The sequence below is a fragment of the Lepus europaeus genome, chromosome X, assembly GCF_033115175.1.
Source record: "Lepus europaeus isolate LE1 chromosome X, mLepTim1.pri, whole genome shotgun sequence".
Lineage (NCBI taxonomy): Eukaryota > Metazoa > Chordata > Mammalia > Lagomorpha > Leporidae > Lepus > Lepus europaeus.
In genome coordinates, this window is record NC_084850.1 from 121,336,650 (window position 1) to 121,345,994 (window position 9,345).

Here is a 9,345-nt window from a genome sequence, read left to right on the forward strand (position 1 = left end):
ATATCTTTCCAAGGCATGCAGGAGCACTTGTCAGCTTGCCTAATAGGTATGGCAAAAAGCAATCCTGTGGCAGTGTCTACACAAGTCATAGCATATCTGTATCAATCAGATTTGGGCAGGGGCCAATGAAGTCTCTCTGCCAGCTTTCAGGGAACACTCACCCCTGCATCACAGTTCTGGTGGCCACTGGTACTCCGCAGGGATGTTCTTGAGAATAGACAGCCTTTGCAAGAATCTAGAACCTCTTGGTAGATTGTAGGCAGATTTCAGACTTTTATTGTGGCACACATTGTCTTTTGTCCTGTGTGTAGTGACTGCTAATGTAACCATTAAGCAACATTATTTTCTGGGGGGCTTTTCCAACTAATGCACATTAGCAAGGGTGTCAGCCTCATCACTCCCAGGATGGGCAAGAAGTGTGTGACCCATCACAAGGTACACCATGATTTTGTTCTGATACCCCATCTCCTACAATTCTTGCCATATGGCTTGGCCCTACAAGGGCCAATGCTTAACCATCTAATTTTCTGCATGCCCTATTACTATCCAGACTAGTCCCAGTAGATGTCCTGGCTATTCATGACTAATTTAGTGATAACCTGATTTCCACCAAATCATCTCCATGGAAGGCTGGAAGGCTACCACAGTCTACTATGCAGGATGTCCTCTGTTGGGCCCATCTGTGTACCAGACCTGTGCAGGGATCAGTGGGGTCCCCATTCTGGTATGTACTAGTTGTGATTCCATGGTGCGCAGTGCTTTGGGGAGTGTACTGTCAGTCAAATAACTTACAGGCTCCAGTATCTCTTGTAACTCATCCCACAATGGCCTTATGTTTAGAACTCTTCTTGGTTGCAAGTAGCCTACCCACTTTGTCAGTGTGGACATTTACACTGTCCCACTACATGGTTTTACTACCCAGACTCATATTCAGCCAACAATAGGGTAAGAGTTGTGCATAATGACAGGGGCAGTGCCTATTATGCTTTCAGTAGCCATCCACGTGGTATAGCTACAGGGAGCTATTTTTCAGTTAAGGAGTACCAAGTCTCTGTTCCTTTCCACAATTGAACAAAACCCAATAGGCTGTATTATATCAGACTTTTATGCCCCTGTCAAAGGCCATATCCATCAAGCTCACATTGGTGGATTGAAGCGAACACATTGAGCGCTGGGTGGCCTGCACATTCCTCTTAGCTGTTGTGAAGCTCACTTGTTTTTGCTCACCCCATTCCCACCTGATACCCTTCTTTACCAAATGGTAAAAAGCCCTCAGAATTTATGCCAGATATGGGGTAAACACTCTTCAGCATCCCAACATTCCTACAAACTTTTTAAAAATATTTCTTTTATTTATTTGAAAGGCAGAGTTAGGAAGAGAGAGAGAGAGAGAGAGAGAGAGAGAGAGAGAGAAAGAGAATCTTCCATCTGCTGGTTCACTCCCCAAATGGCTGCAATGACTGGGGCTGGGCCAGGACAAAGCTAAGAGCCAGGAACTCCATCCAGGTCTCCCATATGGGTGGCAGGGCCCCAAATCCCTGGGCCATCTTCCACTGCTTTCCCAGGCATATTAGCAGGGAACTGGATTGGAAGTGGAGCAGCCAGGATTCTAATTGGCTCTCACATAGGATGCCAGTATCACATGCTGCAGCTTAACACCTGTACCACAACTCCAGCCCCCTACAAACTCTTGTAACTGTTTTATAGTCATTGAGGTGGGATCATATTCATGACTGTCTTGCAGATGACCTTTGTCTTACTCAACCCAGCAATTTCAAGGAATTTGACAGAGGGTCCTGGTCCCTGCATTTTGGATTCATTGACTTCCCAACCACATGACTTTAGATGTCTCAACAAAGTGCTTCCAAATCCACAAGAGTCACAGGGTAACATCATCTACAGAATGGAACATATGTACTGTTGAAGGTACAGGGCACCATGACAAATCTGTACAACCAAACTACGACACAAAGTGGGGCTAAGTAGATAGCTTTGTGGAAAAATGGTGAAGGTCCATTCCCAGCAGTTCCAAGTGACTGTGAGATGTTTTTTGTTGTTGTTGTTGTTGTTGTTGTTGTTTTAAGATTTATCCATTTAATGAGAGAGAGAGAAATGTTTTATCTGCTGGCCAACTCTTGAAACTGATGGCCAGGGCTGGGTCAGTACAAAGCCAGGAGCCAGGATCCTCTTCTGAGTCTCCCACATAGGTGTCAGGGGCCCAAATACCCAGGCCATCTTTCACTGCTTTTCCCAGGCCATCAGCATGGAGCCATATGGGAAGTGAAGCAACTGAAACTCAAACCAGTGCCCATATGGGATGCTGGCATTGAAGGCAGCAGCTTTATCTGCTATGCCTCAACACCAGCCTCTCAAACTGATCTTGACTCTCAAGAGATATATGAATAGAGAAGAAAGTATTAGCTATATCTAAAACATAATGATATGTTCCAAGTTACTCACTGCTAAGTGGATATCTTGGCCTCCTTCTTTATCAAAGTTGAATGCCCAATTGTCTGTGGTCATTTCAGACAGCTTGGGAAAAAGTCTTATAACTGTACTTCTTGAACACTGAGGGTCTACCTGGGTGCTTTCTTAACTGGCTAGAACTGTTTATCTGGTTTTAATTGTTGCCACAATTCTAGCAATATCTTACTTTTCGTCATCTGACCCTGCTGCCAGGAGATCAACCTACATCTAAGCTCAAGTGACCTTAATTGGTCCTTTCATCTCTCCCTTCTCCAGGGTCACAGCCTTCCCCCCTTGCTAGTGCACACTGTCTGGGCCTATCCCAAATCATCAACAGTATGGATAATTATGTTAAAAGGCTGTCCCACATATGGGACTAGTATTGCCACCAAGGAACTGGAACAGGGCAGATGGAGCAGTTTGTAACAAGATCCCACATCCCTATAAAGGAAACTTCCTCATCTGGCGCCTGAGTCCCAACATTATAGATGGCATTGTGCATGCCTAGTTTCCTCAACACTTACTGTAACTCAGCATGTGTTTGCCACTTACTGATGGCCCCAAGTAAATCTACAGCATTATGCCACACCAAGAAAACTGTTGCCATAATCCAAATCCAAAAAACAGTGATTCTCTTCTGGATGATGGGCAGTCTAAAACCACTGCTGCAAGGCTGGGTGCATGCTCACAGATGCCAGTTTTTCATATCTAGATCAGAGAGCAAAATCCCATCCACCCCTATATCCCATAATCAAAAGCCAAGCAACAATGGAATCAGAAGGCTTTTGCCTAAACTTGGGTCACTAATCCACTAACTTGGCCTGATTGTACCAGCAGAACACTGAGTGTTCCACCACCTGACCAGGGGGTGGGGGTGGGGGATTCTGTGGCTGTGGTTGCCCCCTGAGCAGTCCTTGATTGCTGGGTCTTTATCTTCTAGACAGGCCACAAACAGTGCTGGGGACTCAGTATTGTCCTCGTCACTGGAGGACTCAACTACCACAATCTTTGGGTTGTCTTTGGCATTAGGTGTAGTTTAAAGGGTGGTAACCCCTCTTCCAGGGTACAGATGATATCTTCCTTCATCCTTTGGTCCTCTCTTGGTTCATCCACGGTGAGCTGCAGGCCCCATTCTTGGTTCTCTGCTGGCAATCTAGCACTAGTTTCTGCCCACAGGGCAGTTAAAAAGACCCACCCTGTGGCTCTGGCTGCTGCCCAGCCATCTCATGCCTAAAGATTCTCCAAGAGCCTGCAATGCCTTTTCTACACTAGTAGGCAAGCCATCCTCTCCAGCCCACTCTTGATGGAGTGGGATGAGAGCAGGAAGACAAGGCCATGGCCACTGAGTAGTACATACTCAAGAAGAGACACTCCTGAATCCCACTCTTTGGTGGTGCAGAAGGCTGCATTTTTTTCCCAAGATGAATCCTGCTAACTACAAGTGTAATATAGGAGCTCAGCTTCAGGAGGATTAGGTCCAGATTCGGACAGGCCAAAGAAAACCCTCAGAGCCTCTGCAGGTCCCTACCTCTTTATTCTCATAGTGACAGGTGTGAGTATATGGGAAACGCATCCACTTTGCTTGTTTGACCCTAAAGAGGTCTGCAGCCAGCTCTTCCCTCAGTTTCCTATATATGCTTTATAGACAACAGTGGAAGGCAGCCAAGAAGTTACATAACAGAACTGTATCAGTTTCTGGGCCCACTGACCAGCAGAATGTATTAGCCTTCTGGAACTATCAGTTGCCATGACAGTGAGGGAGCCTGATTAACTCCATTTCTCAACATCCTTGTTTTGGAGGGTCTGCTAATAGGTAGTCAGTCCAATATGCTTATTTGTCCATGCCACCTGGCTGGGACACACTGAATTTTAGTCTGTTCCTTAGAATAACAGATTGGGAATGAATATGACATCCAGAGGGAAGTGGTGTGTGTGTGTGTGTGTGTGTGGTTCAGGAGCTGAAATCATCCTCTGCTGCTTTCGCTATACCTCTCAATAAGGTAAAGGGAAATGGTGGTAAGAGTTATCTACCTCAGAGTGTCATATCTGCCAATATGTTAAAATTAAGGCACTTGAACACTTTTAGGAGTGCTGCTGTTCTGGTAGACAAATGCCCCTCTTTCTCCTGTAGCACTAAATGTTCAGTTAATGTCCTTCTTCCATCTCCACAATACTTGAGTATCACATTCCAGTAACTGTAATCTTGATATTTTCTTCTTTCTTTAAATTTTTATTTATTTTCATTTTACATGAAAGGCAGAGAAACAAAAAGAGATAGAGATATTCCATCTGTTGGTTCATTCCCCAAATGCCTGCAACAGCCAGGGCTAGGATAGGCTGAAGCCAGCATCCTGGAACTCAATCCAGGTCTCCCATGTGGGTGGCAGGGGCCCCTAAATCTGTATAAATTTCCTACCCTGTCAGTCCTGATGACTCTTGTGGTGATAGCTGAGAGGAAGTGTTTTATTTCTGGAGATAGCCCTGTTTAACGATCAAATTGTCTTACTCTGATGTAGGCTTTCTCAGCTTTACCATTATTGATATTTTGGCCCAGATAATTCATTGTCATGGGAGATGTCCTGTGCATTAGAGGATATTTAGCAACATCCATGACCTTTACCCACTGGATGCCAGGAATGAGCTCCTCTGTGACAATCAAAATGTATCTAGAATATGTTAAATATTTCTTGATGGGTAAAATCACCTTCAATTGTGAACCACTGGTTTAAAGACTCGTAGAGCTTGGCTCAGGACTTCTTTTACTTTGTGGATATTGTGTCCACCTTTATTAATCTGCATCACCTTCTCTCTGCTGTCTGTCAGTAAGGCCAAGTACATTCAAGGATCAAGTACATAGTGCACTTTCATGAAAAGAGAGTGGACCTTTCTTAGAATCACAGAGATCCCAGTTCTGCATTTCACTACGAGTGCTACTATGGCATCTCGTTTGACCCTTGTGACTGTTTATAAAATGTGGCCATTAACACTGTCATGGCTGAATTGTTTTCTCCAAAAATTCATATGTCGAAGTCCTAACCTCGGAGTATATCAGAATGTGACTATATTTGGAGATAGCCTTTAAAGAGATAATTTAATAGAAATGAAGTCATTAGAGTAGGCCTTAAAGATTTATTTACTTATTTGAAAGGCAGAGTTACAGAGGGGAAGAGACAGAGGGGGAGGGGGAGAGAGAAATAGAATTTTCCATCTGCAGATTCACTCCCCAAATGGCCACAATGGTCAGCTGCCAGAACTCAAACCCACGCCCACATGGGATACCAGCACTGCAGGCAGAGGCTTAACCTTCTACGCTCAGCGCCAGCACCACAGAGTAGGCTGTAATACAATACATGTCTTTGTTAGAGGACATTAGGACATTAGGACACAGACACACATAGAGGGAAAGCCATATGAAGAGAAAGGGAGAAGGCAGCCATTTGCAAGGCAAAAAGAGAGGCCTCAGAAGAAACAAACCTTGTTGATAGATTGATTTATATCTTGAAATATCTAGGATATTTCCATCATAGTTTCATTCCTTTGCTTCTTCACTTGGGGTTAAAGTGCACCATCACTTGATTGCTCTCCCAGTCTCCTGCACTTACTCCCCATTGATGTGCATTGACATTTTCCCTAAAAATTCCTTGTATGCTAAATCCTCACAAGGATGACTGCTCCCTGAATAACCTGGGATCGTGTAGTATGATTATGTACAGTGTGTATTATGACTCTATTTTCCTGATGAAACAGGAAGATTGCAAAAGTGTATGCCCAAAATTACATTACTACTGAGAATGTATTCAGAATATTAGCGTTTCTGCCCTGTATAGTTCTTTGCACAACATACAGCTTGTCTCAAAATACACAAAGAAAGTATGCTGTGTTGGGGCCAATGCTGTGGTGTAGCAGGTAAAGCCACCACCTAAAGTGCCAGCAATCCCATATATGTGCCAGTTCAATTCCTGGCTTCTGTACTTCTGATCCAGCTCCCTGCTGATGCCACTGGGAAATCAGCAAATGGCCCAAGTCATTGGGTCCCTGCTCTCACATGGGAGTCTCTGATGAATCTCCTGGCTCCTGGCTTCTGTCTGGCCAGCCCTGACCATTGCAACCAATTGGAGATTGAGCCAGCAGATGGAAGATTTCTCTCTCTCTGCCTCTCCTTCTCTGTAACTCAAACTTTCAAATAAACAAATCTTTACCAAAAAAAATTATTAAAAAAAGTACACTGTGTTCAAATTGTTACCTGCAGCTACCACATATGTATATATATATATATAATATACATACATACATATACACACATATGTGTGTATGTTTTTAGCAATAAATTAGAAATATGAAATCAGTATATAAGGTCTATGAACAATCTGAGCACATAATACTAACAGTGTTGCCATGCTTCCAAAGGTCATGTTAAAACTAACACTGCTTGAATTCTCCACAAAACAGTACTTTGCGTCATGCTCACCACAGGAGTTACTAAAGAGGTAGCTAGTGAAATTTTCAGTTTTGCCTCTGAAGTCAAGAGAGAAAACAGCTAACCTTCGTTCATGCCCTGCACTGAACTAAGTATTTGATATGTATGATGAGATATTTTGAGAGCAGTAATGGAGGTCTGTGTCATCACTTTTCGGTATCCCTTGTGCTAGAATTTAGCTGCTAATAAGAGAAAAAATATTTGGGAATACAGGCCTACTTACATAATTTCCGATCCCACTGAAGTACGGTGGCTTGAAATAAATTATGTCCAATTTTATAAAATTTGAAATTAAATATCTTGCACTTCCAAGTGTGTGAACTGAGTGTCCTAGCCACTGAACATACATCAACACATGTTCCTGTCTTTCATTGGATTCTTCTACTGTTTAGTGTTCCTTTTTTTAATGTTATTATTTGTAGTGTGTTTTTTTTTTTTTTAAGATTGATTTATTTATTTGAAAAGCAAAGTTACAGAGAGAGAGAGAGAGGTCCAAACCCAGGAGCCAGGAGCTTCTTCCTGGTCTCCCACGTGGATGGCAGGGGCCCAAGCATTTAGGCCATCTCCCGCTGCTTTCCCAGGTTCATTAGCAGGGAGCTGGATTGGAGTTGGAGCATCCAGGAGTCAAACCGGTGCCCATATAGGATGCTAGCATCTCAGGCGGTGGCTTTACCTGCTACACCACAACTTTTTCTTTTCATCATTTTGGAATTCATTCTTTTCTTTTTAATCTGGTAGTTAGTTACCTTTAAATGGCATACTTTATTGTACACTGATTAAATTTATTCAATGTATTATTTCCTTGATTAATAAGGGAAATTATTTTATATCCATCAACACTCTACAGTATTCTCAACAATTATTGTTTTGATCTATCTCACATGCTTATCTGTTTTTACTGGAAGGTTTTTGGTCTCCAAACCACTGGAATCTAAAACAAACCAAATTTGAGATACATTATTTCCTGTCCTACTGCAGTGACTAAATTGAGCAATTACGTAGATGCTATTTAAAGAAAACTGTAGAAAGCTACTTCTGTTGGACAGTTACTAAGGCAAATCTATGGAAAAGAAAGATGTATGAATGAGCTGAGAGGCCAGTTAAGCTACCCAGTAATATTGGAATGTTTCTGCTATACATATGTTCAAAGATACCCTAGCAAATCCAACGAGTGCTTTACTCTATCACATTTGACAGTGGAAAACGTACAGTATTTTTGTGTATTTCCAAACATTGTGAAATATCAAAGAATGGTAGATTTATTTCATGTCTAAAATTTGATATTCTGTGGAAAGCTATTCATATTTTTTCTTAGATTTCAGGACTATTTTTAAATGTAATTAGCATGTATATACTTACATTGACCCTAAATATTGAGATGCTTTAAATATATAATAGATTCCATATTATGGAGAAATGACACTATGTTAGAGATTAGAAAGTAATTTCCTTTTGATAAATACATTATAAATAATAAGGTTATACATGGTTTTATGTACCTTCACTAATGTATATACAGGTAAAAAGTTTATTTTATGGGTTATGGATTTAGAATGGCTGAGTTCTTTGTCTTTTTTTTTGTTTTGTTTTTAAAGATTTTATTTATTTGGGGCCGGTGCTGTGGCATACTGTGTAAAGCTGCCGCTTGCAGTGCCGGCATACCACATGAGCACTGGTTTGAGTCCCGGCTGTTCCAATTCCTATCCAGCTCTCTGCTATGGCCTGGGAAAGCAATAGAAGATGACCCAAGTCCTTGGGCCCCTGTACCTGCATGGGAGACCTGGAATAAGTTCCTGGCTCCTGGCTTCGGATCAGTGCAATTCCAGCCATTGAGGCCAATTGGGGAATGAACCAGCGGATGGAAGACCTCTCTCTAGATATGTGTGTATTTACATGAAATGTATACCCTGCTAGGTAATACTAGTGAACATTTACTCTTTGCCTTATTCATTTTTCCTCACTTTCTTTGAAAAGTTTTACTAAATTTCTAAAAGAAAATTCAACTCCCCATTTTTAATTAAGCAGTTTGGCTCTGTAGAGGACTAAAAAATATATTTCCCCAAGAGATATCTATATCTTAATCCCTCAAACATGTGAATATTACCTGAAATGGCAAAGTCTTTGCAGATGCCATTATATTAAGGATTCCAAAATCAGAAGATTAGCCTTTATTTATATAAGTGAACCCTAAATAAAATTACATGCATTAACTTTTAAAGATTTATTTATTTACTTTTTTTAAAGGCAGAGTAACAAAAAAAGAAGGAAAGACAGAGAGAAAGAGAGAATCTTCCATCCTCTGTTTCAATTCTCAAGTGGCCACAATAGCCAGGGCTGGGCCAGGCTGAAGCCAGGAACCAGGAACTCCTTTTGGGTCTCCCACTGGGTGTCAGAGGCCAAGT